Source organism: Desmodus rotundus, chromosome 7, assembly GCF_022682495.2.
Source record: "Desmodus rotundus isolate HL8 chromosome 7, HLdesRot8A.1, whole genome shotgun sequence".
NCBI classification, from domain to species: Eukaryota; Metazoa; Chordata; class Mammalia; order Chiroptera; family Phyllostomidae; genus Desmodus; species Desmodus rotundus.
The window spans coordinates 46,908,341-46,926,509 of NC_071393.1; the positions used below are offsets into that span (position 1 = coordinate 46,908,341).

General features: G+C 41.7%; 1 protein-coding gene and 1 long non-coding RNA gene across 5 annotated transcripts in view; one reads left to right on the forward strand and one right to left on the reverse strand.

Moving 5' to 3' along the window:
• LRFN5 (leucine rich repeat and fibronectin type III domain containing 5) overlaps positions 1–6,567 on the reverse strand; it is a 268,158-nt gene extending 261,591 nt beyond the window's left edge. For 2 of the 4 annotated variants that reach the window (XM_071221930.1, XM_024551376.3), the window contains exon 1: positions 5,045–6,567. The gene's annotated coding sequence lies outside the window, so the exon portion shown is untranslated. The remainder of the gene's footprint in view (positions 1–5,044) is intronic. The other 2 variants (XM_045187882.3, XM_045187870.3) reach the window with 1 other exon arrangement.
• A 1,188-nt stretch (positions 6,568–7,755) lies between these two features.
• LOC139441037 (uncharacterized) lies at positions 7,756–17,212 on the forward strand. Its single transcript, XR_011651425.1, has 3 exons — positions 7,756–8,427; positions 8,663–8,809; positions 15,596–17,212. It is a non-coding gene; the product is annotated as an uncharacterized lncRNA (long non-coding RNA).
• Positions 17,213–18,169: the final 957 nt, after the last annotated feature.

Here is an 18,169-nt window from a genome sequence, read left to right on the forward strand (position 1 = left end):
GAAGGCAAACATCCTGTAACGGTGGAAGTGACACCACTGAGATTCATGAAAAACCTCCTTTAAGACAGGAAATGGGAAGCCAGCGTGGGGAATGGAATCCAGAGAGCAACTGGAGTGTGTCCTTCAGGGCTCTTTATTATTGCCTCAAAAGAAACACTCAAGGCACAGTGAAAATGTGTGTGTAGTAACTTAAACAATGCAGTTCTGGCTTCTTTCCCTGGTAAAATATAGTGGTTCTAATTCAGTGTATATATTGATCTAATTAGTTGTTTCTTTCATTCTTTTACTACGAATTAAGAAATTGCTCCCAGAGTTGGGGAAAAAAATCCTATAACTTTCTGTATCCTATTATTGTACTTCTTCCAGAGCCTTTTTGTTATAACATCTAAAATAGATCCACTATTCGATGGCAATCCTACAATTGTTCTTCACCCTGATTCTAATAACACCAATTTCAATATATTTCATTGGAAGATTTTTTAAAGCAACGAATTACATATATGCTCCCACAAAGAAAAGAAGACATGAGGTTTAAGGTTAAATGGATTTCTTCTATAAAACTATATTTTCGAGAAAGACTCAAATTGGTCGAATGGCATTTTCCTCCCAATGTGACCAAGTTTGTAACTTAAGAGTCAAAGACAATTTCTGAGGAATTTTACAAAATTAGTCTGTATTTTGAATAACAAAGTCTTATCACGTGGTTTACTTGGTATCAGTAAAATGATAGTGCATTTATGTAACCATGCAACTCCACTATAATATTCTACCACAGGTTAACTACCTACCTTAATTATTAGCATTAAATTATATCATAGTTCAGTAAATCACTCTATCCACCAGAATAGTGCCTCTCAGAAAACTCTGATGTAAAAGCTTAAATATAGCATTAACTATCCTATCTCTGAATTAAATTCTTATTTTTTATTTTTTGTACTTACATAAAATTTAGGTTTTCATAATTACATACAATTTATGTTGATGGAGTATAATAAAAATGGTTCACCTCTAACCAGAATAGCTTCAATACTTATAAACATAATACTTATTTCACCGTGAACACACCATGTAATGGACAAATTATCCTGCCTTAGCCTTTAAATAGTCCTCAATGATTAAAGGATGCCACAGGAATAAAAATGTGGCTGTAGAAACATAATGCATAGTCTTACTCTCCAGGTTTACTGAACAAGGCAAAGCGAGGCACATGTGTCAAAGCAATGATTTAGCAAAATTCTCTGTTAGTCACATATCCTACTAGGTCACAATCACATCTATTTAAAGGCTTAAATGTATATCTTTATACAATTATGAAACCCAAAAATTAGAACTGATTACATTAAACACAAAATTCTGAAAGTAATGCCAATATACTACATTTCTGGTGAAAGAAGAAATAAAAATCACTGAAATTAGTTAATAGATTAGCCAGGTAAGCCTTTGGAAAGTTTCAAGTAGCCTTTTTCCTCTAACTCCAAAATTGGCACCAAAAAACTTATTACAAATATCTATTTATTATAAATATATCTTAAAATAACAGTTCTTATGAGCTATTACGTAGTTGTTTCACGTAGAAGCAGGTACATTGTTACGTATCTGCACGCATCTCACCCCAACCACATAACAACAAAGCAATAGTATCAGCAGAAAGCAAGATCCTAATTTCACCAGCTAGGAAACTCAGCAAAACTAAGAAGCCAAAAGTGCTTCAAGCAGCAGGAGGAAACAGAACACTGGTTTAAATGAACCAAGGGAACTAATGGTCATTAATGAAAAGATTAAAGGCAGATATAACATACGGTGGTCATTTAAACAACAATACCATACAAGATACTGCTTTAGCACTAAGAATACTGACAAGAGGAGACAAAATTAACAAAAGAGGGGTTAAGGGTGGGGCAATTTTCCCTCAAGTAATCACAGCTGTTCTATCCCCTCTTGAGAAAAAGGCAAGAAGATCACCTCTGGCTGGAATCTATCAGATATAGCTTGATAACCCCCACCAAAACACTCAAGCACAGAAATCTCATATTTCATAAATGAGGTATGTGTGTGTGTTCATATATGTATACATCACATGATTGAGGGAGGAAAAGACATTTGTGAAGCACAAAACAGTGCATACTAGTGTTGTTCAAGGTCATTCCCTTCTTGAAAAAGAAAGGGGGAAAATGACTGTGAGAAATGGTCTAGGGACAGGGGTCAAGTGACAACTTTTTTTCACCTGCATATATGCTCACATCTGTTCCTATGGGTGTCCTGACTTTGTTATTCTGTCCCTCTTAATAGTGACATAAGACGGCTTACAAGAAAGGAAGATTTTGCTAGGAAATTTCCTATGGATACCTGACAATTTTAACCCATTGATGTGCCAGACCACCCCTGAGTATGATGCTTAACAAACACCATGGACTCAATTCCAAACTGGTTTGCACATCTCTGTGTCCCCATATGAGGGAGAAGAACAGGGGGCAGAAATATCCATTTGTGAAAGGAACTTCTATACGTGAAACTCAGCGCTAGCAGATCTTTTTGGTTAGGACATTTCACCTAAACCCCTGAAGACGAGGGTACTAGGACAAGACTTAAACTGCAAAACACTAAATCTTGGCTGAGAAAAGGCCAAAAAAGAAAGACAGAAAAGAAAAAAAAGAAGTGAAACGAGAAGGGAGATAGGGAAAACATTATTTTCCCAAGTACTTATATTCTCCATCAGCACTCCTTGTTTCTTGGGCACCCTCTAAACACATATACCCTATTTGTTAACAAATGTTACAAATGATACAGTCTTTGTTGTAATAATTTTTGGGAGAAATTTGGGGGACAAAGATGTGTCCTCATCAGATTTTTAGAATGCACAGGTCAGATTTTTTGTCTAGGATTTTCTGAGTGATAGGAGAAATACCAATAAATTTACTAAAAGAGAAAAAAAGAAAAGAAAAATTCTCACCTAATTTTTTCCCTAATTCCCAGCTATTTTAGTTTCGTGCAGGCAGTAGTACCCTTTTCTTTCTGAATTTTCAGGAGGTAGAGTGGGGACCTGATTTTCTGTTAAAGCTGAGTTACCCTGTATATCTGTTTTTTGGTTCTCCCTAGAGTTTGGAGTTCCAGTGCAAATCTGTCTTTAGAGTAGTCCTATCTTCTTAATGTTCCCTGGGCATGAGGTGAAGGGGCTGGTGTGGTTGTCTTTCCACTGGTATTCCAACTGAGGGTAAAGGCGAAGTATAAATGAGCTGACTGAATCCAGGAGAGCAAGAGGGAAGAGAGGAAAGGGACAGATGGAAATCTAGGAAAAATGCACATAGTTTCAGGTTTTGAATCCTGAGAAATCCTACAGTATTTGAATATCAAGGGCTTTTGGCAGCAAGCTTTCCTTCTATGTTCTTGAATACTTATTTACAGGCGTGGGGGGAAGCTGCAGGCCCAGAACATTGCTAACCTCCATGCATCTCTCTTTACCTCCTTCCCCTAATAACTAGGGGGCCGCCTCAGCCGCGGCGCGCCTGTGGTCTGCCAGGGGGCCCGCCGAGCTCCGCCAGCCCCGCCCCAACAAAGTGTCAACGAGGGCCTGGCAGCTGCAGTGGAGGAGCCCAGCCCCCAAGCCCGCTGCAAACATGGCCTTGTAGCACCACCAGCCTGCGAGGGCTGCAGTAGCAGCCGAAACCAGACTCCAGAGGAGTCGGGCACACCAAGGAGAGCAGCAAGATAGTGGCCAGCTTGCAGTTTGCAAATGCCATCATACGGATGTCTATCGACACGCAGCGAGAAGAGAACTAGCAGGCAGCGCCCTTACACTTCTCTGAGCGGATTCGGCGAAGAGAAACCCTGGGAGCAGTCCCAGCCAGTCTCCTAGGAGCAGGGTGCCCCGTGCTGGGCCTTGCCAACCCCTCCCCAGGGTGCAGCCATCAGGCAGCTGTGGATGGCAGGAGACAAGCGAGCATTCCTCAGCTGAATTATTCAGACCACCTTCACTATGGAATAAAACATTGATCAGACCACTTGGGAAGTGCTCTCTCTTGTTAATCCTAATGCCCTCCAGAAGGGAGTGAAATTTTCTGTAGGGGACACGGAGGTGACTGAAAAAGAAATGAGAAATATGGTGTGTGGGTGAAGGGGCTTTGGAAGTTCACAAAATTTGTTCTGCCTCAGCTTGCCATGGGAATCTCCATTTTAACAGGAAACTGAATATGTTAATTAGTCAGTCGCAAATGCACCCCCTCCTTGTAAATCAAAAATTTTCAAAAATACATATTATTTTAAAAAAACAAAACACTGCACCCTCTCCATGCCCCTCTCCACAACTGAGACAATACAGCTGGGGAGGGTGCTGGGGGGGGTGGCTCCGGTTCTAGCCTGGCTCCTCCAGATACACAAATGACTTCTTTTGTAGTGGATCTACTTTGCTACATAAAAGCAAACCCTCACAGTTAAACCCATATTTCAACACACACACACACACACACACACACACCATGACAATGAATTCCCTCCCATGCAAAGCAAGTTCCAAAAAAAAAAAAAAAAACTCTATTTGGGATTTAAGTCTCCAGATGTGCAATTTACAACTACTAAAGAATCTGGCAAGCTCGGCTACAATAAGGAAAAGAAAACAACCTGGCACCAGAGGTAGAGAAGGGTCAAAAATGATCCTCGCCTGAAATGATGGGTGGAAACCAAACACCCTCTTGCACTCCACAATCTGGGGAGGGCTGGACACCAAATGGTCCATGACAACCATAACCTGAAGGAAAGAGGGGATCTCTGGCGTCTTTAGACAGGTTCAACATGCCTCACTTTCCACACACATCAGTTAGGGTGGAGTGTATGCATATTCCCTTAGCTTTCACTGCTAGATTAAGTGCTCAGGTACAGATTTATATTCCACCTACTAGAATTATATTGCAACATCACAAAACGCCCTTGGATCCTCAGCTCTTAATGATTTTCAAAACATTAATAAGTAAAGTACTCTGCAATGCAGATAAGACACTAGAAACAAGATCATAAGGAAACTGGGTGAGGCGGGTACTCGTTTGCTCGTTACCTGGTGCCTCTGGAGGAAAAGACGGTCGTAGGAGGACTTTCTGCCCGCAGGTACAATCCCGGCAAGGTGGCTCCAGGTGGCTTTCACAGTCTTACGCGGGTCTGGCTCTTCACTTTGCTGCCCTTTGCCATAGCTCAACACCTGCATCCTAGGGAATCCGAGAGGCGGCTTCTGCCACTGCCGCCGCTTCCTGCAGGTCGCGCTGGGTGGGGAATCCGCGGCGATCGCCCCATGAAACCCGCGTTTCTGCGCCCGGGGAGCGGGCAGAGACAGGGCGGCCGCGCACGCACACTCCAGCACACACACACACTTGCACCGAGGCGCGCGCGCACTCGCATTCACACTTGCACACGCACATCCAGCACAACACGGGGAGGGGGCCACAAGGAGGGGACTGGTCCTTCTCACGATCGGCTGGGATGCCCACCGGCCCACAGGCAGCAAAGAAAGTGGTCTGGCATAGCTGGTGGATAACGTTTCTTTCAAGTTCTCCTCCAACCCAAATCCAAGTAATTCAAAGAGCTGGTGGCATGTCGATGGGGAGGAGAGAGCGGCCGAGAAAAGGCTGAGGAACAGTCGGGGATTTTGTTAAGCAGTTTTAAAAGCAATCCTTTTTACCTTGTTTGAGCAGGAACCAGCACAAGCTGGAAGGTCTGAACTTTTGGCTTCAAATGATGTGGACCGAAAGGTAAATATCCTTCTCGCCAAGACAGGAAGGTCTGGATGCACAGAAACAAGACGGCTGCAGGACCCTCCGCTGACCTTGTAATGTACCTGAAAGCAGGTTAATACTGGCGCCGTCCGAGCCTGTGGGTAAAGTGATCCACACGCAGGGGGCTACAGCCAGGCAGCGGCTCCGAATCCAGCCGGGAACGCGGGGTTGAGCGTCCTCCGCCCTCTTCGAGAGCCCGTGCACGGAGGGGCACCGCCGAGTTAACACATTTGCTTCTGGGCAGTTAGATAAAAGACAGTCAAACGCACCAGACAGGCGCGTGCGTACACGCACACACACACGCAGATTGCTGGAGAGCAGCTTACTAAAAAAAAAAAAAAAAATGCCAAGATGACTTTGAAATGAAAAGATCTCCAGAATTTTTCCGGTAAACGGAAAGGCCAGCCGGAAGGTTATGAAAATCTTCCCTGGTCTCTCATTGTTCCTTTCTCCTGTGAGTGTGTGCGTGTGCGTGTGTTTCCAGAAGGTTCCGTTTGTCTGCCCCGGCCCGGTCCAGTTACTCTTTTTTCTCCTGCTATGGACCGACCGTGCAAAATGGATTATGTGGGCGGGTGGTGCTGAAGGCCCAGATCTCCAAAAAGTCAGGAATTTCAAGGCAAAAGCCAGTTGCGAAACCCTTCATATCTCCAGGGAAGAAGGAAAAACACGCGCAACGCGGGCACACACGCGCGCACGCACACACAGAGTCCTCGATTCGGGCCGCTCCGCACACGCTCACCACCTCCCTTCCTGCCACTGCACACAGCGCCGCGCCCGGTGTACGCGGCGCGGGCGGGAGTCCCTGGCTCAGTTCGGCTGGGGCCAGGGTGGGTCCGGATCCCTAGCTCTGCGCGGCTGGCTGCGTGTTCCGGTAACAGCTACCAAGGAGCCCAGAGAGACTGAGCCCTGCGCTGCAGCATGGAGGCGGTGGCGGGCGCGTGGCCGTGGGCCGGGCCCTCACCACAGTGACTGGAGATGCAGCGCGGCCCAGACACTGGGAGTCAGGCGAGACCTACGCCCGGGCAGCCACGCCACCCTGGCCCCTCCAACCTGGGGATGTTATGAGCGATTTACCCCTGCAAATCGTAGAGGGCCGGCGCACCTCCCGCGCATCCCTAGGCTGGGAGGTGCGGGGGCGTTGCAGACGAGGGGGAGGGGAGAAGACAGAAAACCTGGAGCAAGAAGGCGAACTTCCAGGAGGTTCCCAACCTCTTCCAAGGGGATACTCGCTGACCTCTCACTGCCCCATGGTTACGGTATAAGGGGATTGTCACCGGGGCAGCCAGCCGGTAATGGCGGTGGAAAAAGCCATTAGTTATAACACGCCGTTAAAATCTGAGACCAGGGGCTGCTGACTTGGGATCCCAGTCACCTGCGACTGGCTTCCAGTGTCCCTTTAGTAGTACATCAGATAGTAGTAGGTTTGCTTACAAATAAGTTCAAGTGGAAACTAAAAAATGCTTGTATTTGAGAATCAACCGAGCCCGGCTTCCGACAGTACGAACGCTGCAGTTGGCCACACTTTAGTATATTACGGGCAGAAAGCAAGCCCAATAGCCATCGTGGGCCAGGCCTGGCCATTAAGGTCACTGGGACAGGAAACAGGTCTGAATCAGGAAAGAGAAGGGGGGTGGGGGTGGGGAGACGGCTACACAAGGCCCCAGCGGGAGGGGTCAGCTTTTTGGGGGGTACACCACAACTGCCCACGACCCTATTCTCACTCCCTTCAGCCGGGCAAGTGCTTCCCGGGAATCCCGAATGACATCTCGCTGTCCCTTTCTGCTGCAGCCAGAAACCCTTTCACTGACCAGCACGTGGTCTTCGTTCCCAGAGAGCACCACCCCCCTCAGCTCCCACCCCTCCCGAGCCGCCGGGACACCCGCCTGAATCCAAAGAGAATGGAGAAGTTGGGGGGTGCAGAGGGAAGCTGGCTAATGAGAGCCTCTCCCTGGCCGACTTGGTAAAGCCACGTGCTACTGGTCTCCGTGGATCGGGCGCTCTCACATTTTGCTACCAGCAGGGCTCTCTCGGCTGTGGGTGTGTCCTGCACACCCACGAGCTCACCCAAGTGCTTACACGTGCAACCACACGTAAGCAGGAGCCACACACAGCCGCCTCCTTCGGGAGGAAACCCGAGCCGAGGGGTGCTACTTCTCGTGCGGTCTCCTCCCTCCGGTCTGCTTCTCCTCTGAGCCGGCTGGGCTCCGGGTCCAGGAATCCCCGCAACCCTCCTGGCCGCGTCCTTCCGAAGAAGCGCGGCTCTGGGCTGCAGCTGCCACCGCACCTCTTCGCTGCAAGGAGGCGGAGGCACAGCGTCCCGGGCCCTCGGTGGAGCTCGGCCAGGCCCAGGCGGAGCCGAGTTCGAGAGCTGACGGGTCAGATTCGCGCAGCAAGGGCACCGTGCCGCGATGCCTAACAAAAATAAACCAAAAGGACCCGCTGCAGTCCTGGGAAGAATGAAACCACCGGCGCTGTCCCGGTGGCTTTAAGTGTCCCGAGGTGACAACGTGGTTTCCGATAAGTCCCCGGGAAGAACCTGCAGCGAACTGCGTCCAGGGGCTCCCGGAGGAACCCGGAGCGGGAAGGCTTCCATCCCCGTTTCTCTAGCAACTTGGCGGCGCTGGGACTCCACTGCAGGGCGGCCGAGTGGCACCAGCACGGAGCTGCAGAGGCGAGAGAGCACTTCCACGTACTTTGGGACGCGGGGTGGCTCCGCTTTCCTTCGGGATTGCCCCTCTTCCCCCTTCTCTGCGAGGCCGATAGCAACCGCTGAAGTCCGGGAGCGAAAGGGTTGCAGTTCCCCTGGGGGCCGAAGTAGCGAGATGTTTAATGAGAAACCCGAAGACCTTGCCTGGCTGGACTAAATAACTTTTTTTTTTCCGTTTTATTTTACTTCCCCCACGCAGGGCCTGGATCGAGGTGAGGAGGGAGGACACTGAACCAGTTCTGTCGTAAGAAGTCCGGAGATGGGAGCAGGGCAAAGTTCCGCCGTAGTTCTGGATGTGTGCTGTTTGCTAACGAAGGATGAAACGCACGGCTCCTTAACGTAGAGGGTAATAACGTGTAACTTTTAGGAGTTCTTTTATGTTGCAAGCCATACTAAGCTCATAAGCCCATGCTTTCTTCGTTGTTTAGCCTTCCTATACATTGTTAACGGTAGTATTTGAAAGTGTTTTCCTCTGCTTTCCCATTGCGTCTCATCTCTAGAAAGCACTCTGTCTGGTAAAGCCAGGTGCCTTTCATTCGCAGGTACACTGTGCATTGGTTCCTTTCCCTCCTGTGCAAGCTCAGGAGAGTCTGCCAGTTGAGAGGAAGGAGAGGGCTTGTGTTACATGCTTGTCAGCGGAAGATGTCAAGGATAGGATATTCTTTCCCAAAGGATCTTTCCTGAAATTAACAAAGGGTCATTTTTATTTTTATTTCCTTCACAGGGGAAAAATAGCTTCTGAAAACAATGGCAATTTCTGTTTCGTCTATATAGTTATTATTACAATTAACTAACTCTGAAATTGTATACTTTCAAGAGTCTAAACGAATTCCTTGTAAATAGGGTCTCTTGACACATAAGTGTCTAAAAAGAACTAAAATTTATTTCAAGAACTTAGTTTTTACTTTTCTCAATATATCTCCCTCGACTTTCTTAGCTCTCAATCCAATTTTTATGCCAAAACACCTTTAAAATTATGTCCAGCTTCTCTCTACCCCAGATTGTTTATGGTCATAAATGTTGGACTGTTTTCCCATAATAATCCAGAATTTGAAAAAAAAAAAAGTTGAGTGTTTTGTTGATTTCAGACAATAAATTGAAATATGAATATTTTGCAGTTAAAATGATAAATACCAAACAATAACTTGAATTTCTGGTTATTTTACTATTTAGCATTCAAGTTTCTTCTAAGGCAATGGAAAAGACGTGATCTATGGTATTTTAAAATTGTAATTAACAATTTGTTTGCTTACTCCATGTATTCTCTTATTTTTGTGGATTGAAGTCTGTGATAAATTGGAACTTTAGTTCACTTCTTGTTTAATGTATACTTTACAAAACTTATTTTCAATGGAATTATCTCCAGATTTCTTGGGTGACTAACCACTATTGTAAAGAACTTTTGATTCTTTTTCCAAATATAAAGTTCTCTATTAATGCAAGACTGGAAAACAATATAAAGAACCAACAGGGAAATACAAGTTTCTGAATTGGAAAAATAACATTTAAGAACAAACATAGTTAAAATAGAAATCCAAATACCAAGGTTTTTTTTTTTTCTTAATTACTGCCGCAGTTGTGCCCTACATAGTTCTGGAATATAACAAGAGACTTACTTCTCCTAGAAACACGTTTCTGAAGTTGTGCCTGACTAGACAGCCCTAAGGCGCAATTGGTGTTGGCAATTAGACTTGAAAGTCCAGCGTATTTCAGCCATAAGGAAGCAGATTTTCATTTATCTATTATGGACATCCCCCTGAAAATCAAATTTATTTCCTGCTTAGCGTTTGTCTGAGATACAAAAGATATTTCTCCCGTTATTTTATTTTTAAATAAAAATTTTATTGTTTGAAGATGTTTTTGCTTGCTCTTGTGCAAAACATACATTTACTTTTCTTTCTTCCTGTATCTTTGTGATATTTTTTAATCTTTATGGATCCCAATAATGGGGTACTACCTGATTGAAGGGCTACCTTATGGACACTGAAACAAGCAATAAGAACCCAATGAATTCCTACATGAAAGTGGCCCTTTATTTAATGAAGAAAATTGTTTTTTGAACCGTAATTTTTTAAACATAGATGTAATGATTTTTGAAGATAGTGTCCCAGGAAGGACTTTTTGGGAGGGCACAAAGAGAAGGGGTTATTTCACAGATAAACATCACTGGACAAAAATGGCAGTTCTTAGGCAATATTGAAAGTGAGAAGTGAGTTTTATCTTTAATATCCACCCATCATTTTTTCTTTATTATTTGCTTGCATCTTGGTATCAAGTACCTTATATTTGTCTGGTGCTTCCGTTTAGTTCCCCAAAAGCCCCGAAGTACAACATCCTATCTAGGAATATCTAACCCAGAGAAGAATGATACAATATTGGGATTTATTTTCCAATTTTAGTCAAAACCTCCATCTAGTCATATTAGATGGATCTAATTAAAATCTTAAGAAGGAAACAATCATATCATGCTAATTCAAAGTAAAGTGTCAGTGACTGGCAGTTTATCCACTTCAGGGATACGAAACCAAGTTAACATCTAAAACGCAGAATTTCCGGCACTGTGACACATATATAGGAAGCAAAGTCACCTCAGTCATTCTTTAATTTGCGTACAGGATTGAATGTTAACTATGGTATTTTTTCTATATTTTACTTTTTGTATTTTTGACTCTTCCATTAAACAATTACTAAAACTTAAATTTTAACTTTGAAGGAAACACTTAGGAAGTTTTATATTTATATATCCATATAGTATGTCAGGAATATTTCCATTTGGTCTTGACACTTTATTCTAAAATGGATCCAGTCCTCACATAATTATCTTAAAAACAAAAGTCTGCACTGCTGTCCTTATATTAGATGGAAGACATCAGCTGTTGAAATTCTGTAGACTCACCTTCCCTAAGGAACATGATGATAAACTGCATAACAAAGCATTTGTTTTTAGTCTTTAGTTTTACAGATTCCTTTTTCTAATGTTTATCTTTCTCCCAAATCTGCCCCTGAATTTCCGCCTGGTGGCCACAAGTGGGCAGTAATGTGACACACTCACGTGGTTCAGGTCACAGGGTTTGTCTCAGGAACCACCGAAGATTTAGAATTAAGAATTAAATTCTATTTTTCTACGACAGATGCATTTTTATCGAAACAAATCATGTTGGGTAAGTTTTACCTACATGAAAGCAGATAATTTCTTTTAGAAGAATTGTTCCTTAACATTCCTAAAGTATGACATTAGGTAATTTTCTGCTAATGTCTTCGCTAGTTCTCTTCTCTGATGTGGGCCTTAGGATAGGGGGTTACTTCTCGTTCTTCTCCTCGTAGTTTACTTCCCCGGTTGTCCTGGTCCTTTCACTGACTCCCAAGTTCTCTGCCAGCCACAATGGTGTAAAGTTCCTTTGGATTTATTTTTCAGTTACAGGGACAGTGATTCTGGAATGAACACAAATCCTCTTTGTGTTGGTTTATTATCAAACTTCATTCTCCAGACAATTACCTTTCTTTCTTTGCTTGCATTTTTGACAATTCCATGGAAAATGATCCAATGCCTCCTTTTAGCCAGTGTCCAGTACTAAGCACTGGGAAGAAAATTCCCTTGGTCGATGGCACAATAGGGCTTCTCATCGAGTGGAGATTATAGCTAACAAGCAGGTCATTACAATATGATCTTGCTTCTAGTGCACCAACTACGCCTTGCTAGGAAGCCCAATTCTTCTGTCGTTAGATCTCTGGATCACCCCCTGGTGATGCCAGGAATAGCTTCTCTATTGTTCTTTGTTTCTAGATTGGTTTTCCCACATTTGTCTTGGGAGATGGCCTGTGAAATATCCAGATGCCGTCCTATATCAAAGTACAAGGTACAACACAGTATATTCCTTAAAGTGCTGGGATACTGCACAGCTGGCTTTGAATCTTGGTTGTAAAATTTCCTGCATGACTTGTGGAAATCATCTCACTCTAGCCCGAACCTTTTACTCTCTTGTATGCAAATGGAAATTCCAGGACTTAGATGTGGGCTTGGGTGAGAGGCTTTGGTGACTCTGCCAGTGTAAGCTACTCAGTCCAAGGAGGTTCTGCCTACGCTTCATTTCTACTCTTTGCCATTAGACTACTTTGAGCTTGTAGTAAATAATTAGTTTCACTGTAAGTACATTAAAAGTAATCCAATTTCTCAAAATGATCTATTTTAATCAAGAAAACTTAAATATAGATAAAAATTTTCAGGAAGATGCATAAAACGTTCTAATAACTTTATTTCCCTTCATATTAAATATTCTGTAATTTTTATGACATATTGCCTAGCAAAATCTTGATATACTTAAGTGTTTTTTTCAGATACTACTCACCCCCAAATGTATAAGATTAGTACTAGTTTTTTAAATACCCTCCCCTTTAAGAGAGCTACCCTTATAAGAATATAATCAAAGCAGCTTTCTTAAATTTTATCTTGCTTAACCCTGGCTCTCAGCTAGTTAGAATATATATAATATCTCTTGATCATTATTGAATTATCTACAACTCATCAGGGGAGGAAAAAAGTACTATATCAGTTAGAAAAATTAAGAATGCTGAGAATATAAGTTGAGCAATATTAAAATAAAGATAAAATATGTATTTTAAATTATTTGCCCTCTAATTTATTAATATCCTCATTAACATTTATGTTTGTAAAAAATGTAATTATTTTAACCACTGTTTCTTTTTATTGCATTATATTACAATAGTATTTCCTCAGTTTCTCTAAAGTGAATTTGTATATTGGTAACATTAATTTAACTACCGCTATCCATTTTTGTATCAGTTATTTCTGCATGAATATGCCCAAAACATAAAATGTTGTCTCATTTTGTGTTAGTTGGGCATGTTTTAACGTTCTAGGAATATAATATTATGAAGCAAAAATTATATTGTTAAACAATTAGCTCACTCCTTTTGGAGACATGTCAGATATTTTATGTTGGTTTTATTAACAACAGGGATTTAGGAACTAAGGAAAAGTTAGGTGGTCAATCACTGTGAAACATTAAATGATATTACAGTCTTTCTATATGGTTTTCAAGCATAGTCAGCGTGATTGTAGTTAGCTGTTACAGTTTGATGAATTTGAGGATTTGCTACAGTTTCTGGTGGAAAATTTTCAAGACTATCTGGGTTTCCATTGTACTAATGAATACAGCCAAAAAGGTTCAAACAGTGGCATTGAATTTATTATTCATTCATTCATTCATCTTCATACACTTTATGCTTCAAGATTAGGCCCTTGACTACATTTACTAAGATGGTAACGTTCTCCAGTTTCGTTCATACTAATTTCGGCAATATATCTTGAGAGGAGAAAAAAAAAGGAGAGAAGCAAAGAATGAGGGCAAGTTGTAAGGCTAATAATTATTTAGAACTATGAAATGATTCTGGTTTTTTTTTTCAGTTCAAATGTCAATTCTCTATTTACAAAAGTATTTGCTTACTATCTCAATGAGACATTTATTTTATACACTTTTAATAAGATGAGGATAAATGGGAGACTGATAAAAAAAGACAAGTAGAATTGTGTAAAAGATGCACATGTCCCTAGTCATGTATAATGGATCTTTAGAACACAGTAAAGGTTTTAATTTTCTACTTGTCGAATAAGAGTTCAAAATGTTTTAACTCTTAACTTTGTTTTCTTGTGAAAATTCTCATAACACAAAAAACATTATTTATTTTGAAAGGCAGACGCTTGTCTGAGGCAGTAAACTAGAATGAGGCAGTTTCTTCTCCTAGCGACCTCATCTGGGAGACCGTGCTTGGATTCAGCAGTACTTCACTTACTCACTTAGAAAATTGCCAGTGAACTACGAGATGGATTCCTGGATGCCCTGAACTAATCTCTGACTATTGTGTCTACTTTTGCACTATTCAGCTAGCTTTTCTTTCTTGTTTTTGTTATTTACTCACTTCTGATTAATCTGCGGCAAGAGATACTATTTTATAAGTGAAATGTCTGCTTGTTTCCCAATACCAAGCAACACATGAATGATTCTAGAAGAGTACTTCTTCGAATAATTATGAAAGAGGCTTCTGGAAAATATTGCAGAAAATGACCCAATGAGAACTTACAGTGAAACTTAAAATATTAAAGAAGAAAAAAACAATATATGTAGAATGGCCTTACCTAGATTACTTTCTGTAAATGCAAAACACTCATCTTTGTAAATATGCAAGGTAATTTTACAGTAATATAGCAAATGTCCAGTTCAAGTGGCAGATATTCTTTGAAGCTAATTTGACTTTCCTTTGAAACATTTTTCTGCTTTTCAAAATATATAAACGCAGAATAGTCACTTTATTGTGTTTTGCTTTAACTTTTAGGTATAAAAATCTCTCCAGCTGGAGTTCATTTGTTATTTTTTGCTTTAGTGCAATGTATCTGTGCAATGATTTGCTCTAAGCAGCAAGTGCTGGAACTGAAAGGCAACAGTAACGAGTAGCCCAAGAGAGTAAACTCTGGGTTTGAACAAAGGTGTGAAATTTTGAAAGGGAAAGTGACTGAGCATCACCCACAATGTATCCAGATATGTCTTCAGTTCAGCTATGATCTAGTCCGTGAGTTCTGTGTTTCTGTTTCTGTGTAGATTACATTTACACAAAGTGATAACTACATTTTTAAAATGCAATGAATGGCAAAGACTGCCTTAAACTCTGTCATTTGTATTTTCACATTTAGTACTTGTTCCTGTATCTCATCAGTGTTGCAGCACGATAATGTGCATATGCATAAGATAAGGTGTCAGGCTTTACGAAAGCATTTATTTTGTGATTTAAAACGCTCAATTTCTCCTCTGTTAAGTTGAAAAGAGTCATATACATAAAATTTACATAGAATAGTCTATTCAATTAAGGTATTACATTTATTTTTAAAATGTACTTTTGTTTTATTTTTTTCTAAACTAGTAAATGTGTAATGTGTGAAACTGAATACCAAATTTTCACAAACTGCTGTCCATGAAAATAAGAAGTCATTTATATTTAATAGTCCTGGTAAAAAAAAAAAGTAATAGACAATGTTCTATTTTGTGTTTCTGACAGTCTTTTTTTTTAATTGGTCCAAAAGTTGTGGATTATTGTTAAGCTGAAAGTCTTTTTTTTTCAGGTTTTAAGCTCACGAACTTGAGGTGTGATACCAAGAAGTGAGGAAAATTCCTTGGCAAGTGGAATGGGGCAACTGAGACAGCTCATGCAAACTGGCCTTATCCGGCACCCTGGCTCATCTGCCTCCTCCCTTGTATACCACACGCCCTTAAGCATGAAGGCCTGAGGACAAGAGGTTCGGATCCTGCCTCTCAGTGGGATCCGTGTGTTATGGCTGCAATAGACAAATACACACAGACTATCGAGTCCTGTGAAGGAAAAGGGACAGCATGGCCACTCTCTCAAGAGGGGAGCATCCAGACCCTTGGGTTGACAGGCTTTTATTGCTTTTCTGGGCACATTACATTGAGGATGGTCCTCACTTACTATGCACAGGTTCGCTTTAGGTGGTTACAGAAAACAAAGGAGAGGATGTTGCTAACTACATAAAAGAGAAAGGATATTTGCAAATGTGAAGGGAAAAGTGGTTAAACTGGTTACACTAGTCTTTGGAAGGTTTAACATAGATTTGAGGAAGTTACTTTAAAGATATGCAGTAAATGTTTGCTGCCTCAATTCAGGGTGAGGGAGTTTTACCAAAAGCAAATCTCAAAGAGGCCTAGGTACAATGCAGGCCTGATTCTCCATGGGAGAACCTATTCCAGTGGGTGTGGGTCCTGTGTGCTGGACCCCACTCCCCACTGGCTTTTCTGAGTGGGAGCTGAGCCCATGCCACGCAGAACGGTCTCCTACACTGATCGATATCAAATAATCTTAGGAACAAAGCCTCATAATCCATGGACCACAGAGACAGAGCTTTGGTCACACTAGAAATGACATCTAGGCCTCAGTATGTTTCAGCTCCAGGCCCAGAAAAGCAGTGAAACCAGACAAAGTGATGCCACCGCTGAGATCAGGACCAGATGCAGTGACTGATGACCCCTCTACCCTGGCATCAACCAATCAGTAGAGACTATGACTGAAAGGGCACACCTGGAAAGCTGATGAATATTCTGTTGAGACCCTCCCCCTGAGACCTGCCCTAAAAGTCATGCCTTTAGAATACAGGCAAACACTCTTAAAGCAAGGGATCCAGTGTGCGCTCATGCTCCTGTCTGTGCCTTCTCTGCTGCTTTCCTTAGGTGCGTATTGTTTGCTTTTACTCTCCTGAGCTCCAAGCACCCTCTTTGGCCTCTGTAACTTGTTTCCTGTGTCCATACAGCTCACATCTTTTGCTGCTTTGACTCTCTTTCTAAAAACCTAAATAGCCCTGACTGGTATAGCCCTGAGAGTTGAGAGTGGATTGTCTCACAAGCGGAAGGGTCACTGGTTTGATACCAGGTCAGGATACATGCCTGGGTTGCAGGTTATGTCCCTGGTCAGGGCACGTATGAGAGGTAACCAATCGATGTTCTCTCTCATAATGATGTTTCTCCCTTCTTTCACTTCTCCCTAAAAATGAATAAATGATATATTTTGAAAACTAAATAAACTTCTTGTGTTAGAGCTCTTGGCTTTGAATTTTTTCTTCACCAAACTCAAGAACCAAGGTATCACACTGCTGCTAACAAATGGATAATGAAACAATCTGTTAGAGGTTACCTCCAAATGAGTAAGTAATGTTTCTAAGTAATCTGGCATTTTGTTGTGCTATATGCTCTGATTTACTCAAAATTAAAATCAAATAATTGGCATTTACACTAATTCAATATATAGCCCTTTTACTTTTACATGTATGCTACTATAATCAAAATGTGTTGTGATATTTGCACATAAGGAGGGTGAAATTCATTAATATATTTCAATTTATGTTCATACAAACGATATTTGCCTTGAAGTATTAACATAAGTATGTATGCTGCTACTGATTGATTATTGCTTTCCGAGCTATTCTGCTTATAATATTTAGAATTGTTTTCATTTTCCAAGAGCATAAATTTAAAATTATAAAGAAATTTACACATCAACTATTTCAACCTCTAATTTTAAGTTTTTAGTTAACTGCTCCATTCTTCCAGGAGAGAAGTAGAAGCAGGATTAGAATTAACTAGATCACACTACCTCCTCCTCCCACTCTCCAGTCCTATTAGTAAAGCTCTTTATTGTAAAAAGGAGAAAATCATCTAGGTCACATTTGGTAAGAGGAATTGGTTTAAAAAATACATGTGGAATTTACATAAGGGAAGGTCAATTTTGGTTAAAAGGAACCTTAGCCGCCTCTGTCACAATTTGAAATACTGTGAAGAGAACCATTGATTTAAATAAGATGGGATTTATGAATGTTAAAGTAGTTAAACAAAGAGGCATTAGGGTGAGAGGATTCCAGTGCCTTGGTAGCCAACACAAGCAAACCAAAATCGAAACCAGAGTCAATGTCCTCAAATCCAAGAAAATGAAACAAGAACAACCAATCATAAATACCCAGTTAGGCTTTCCCAAACAAGGTGCCTGCCTAAGCCAACTCAATCAAATGATTCCCCTGCTTTGCTTCCACATCTTTTCTGTAAAAATATCTCCCCTCACTCCCATTGGTCCACTTCTCCTACCACCTTTGGTTGGATGCCACCCAATTGAAATGAATGTGTGATTAAATAAA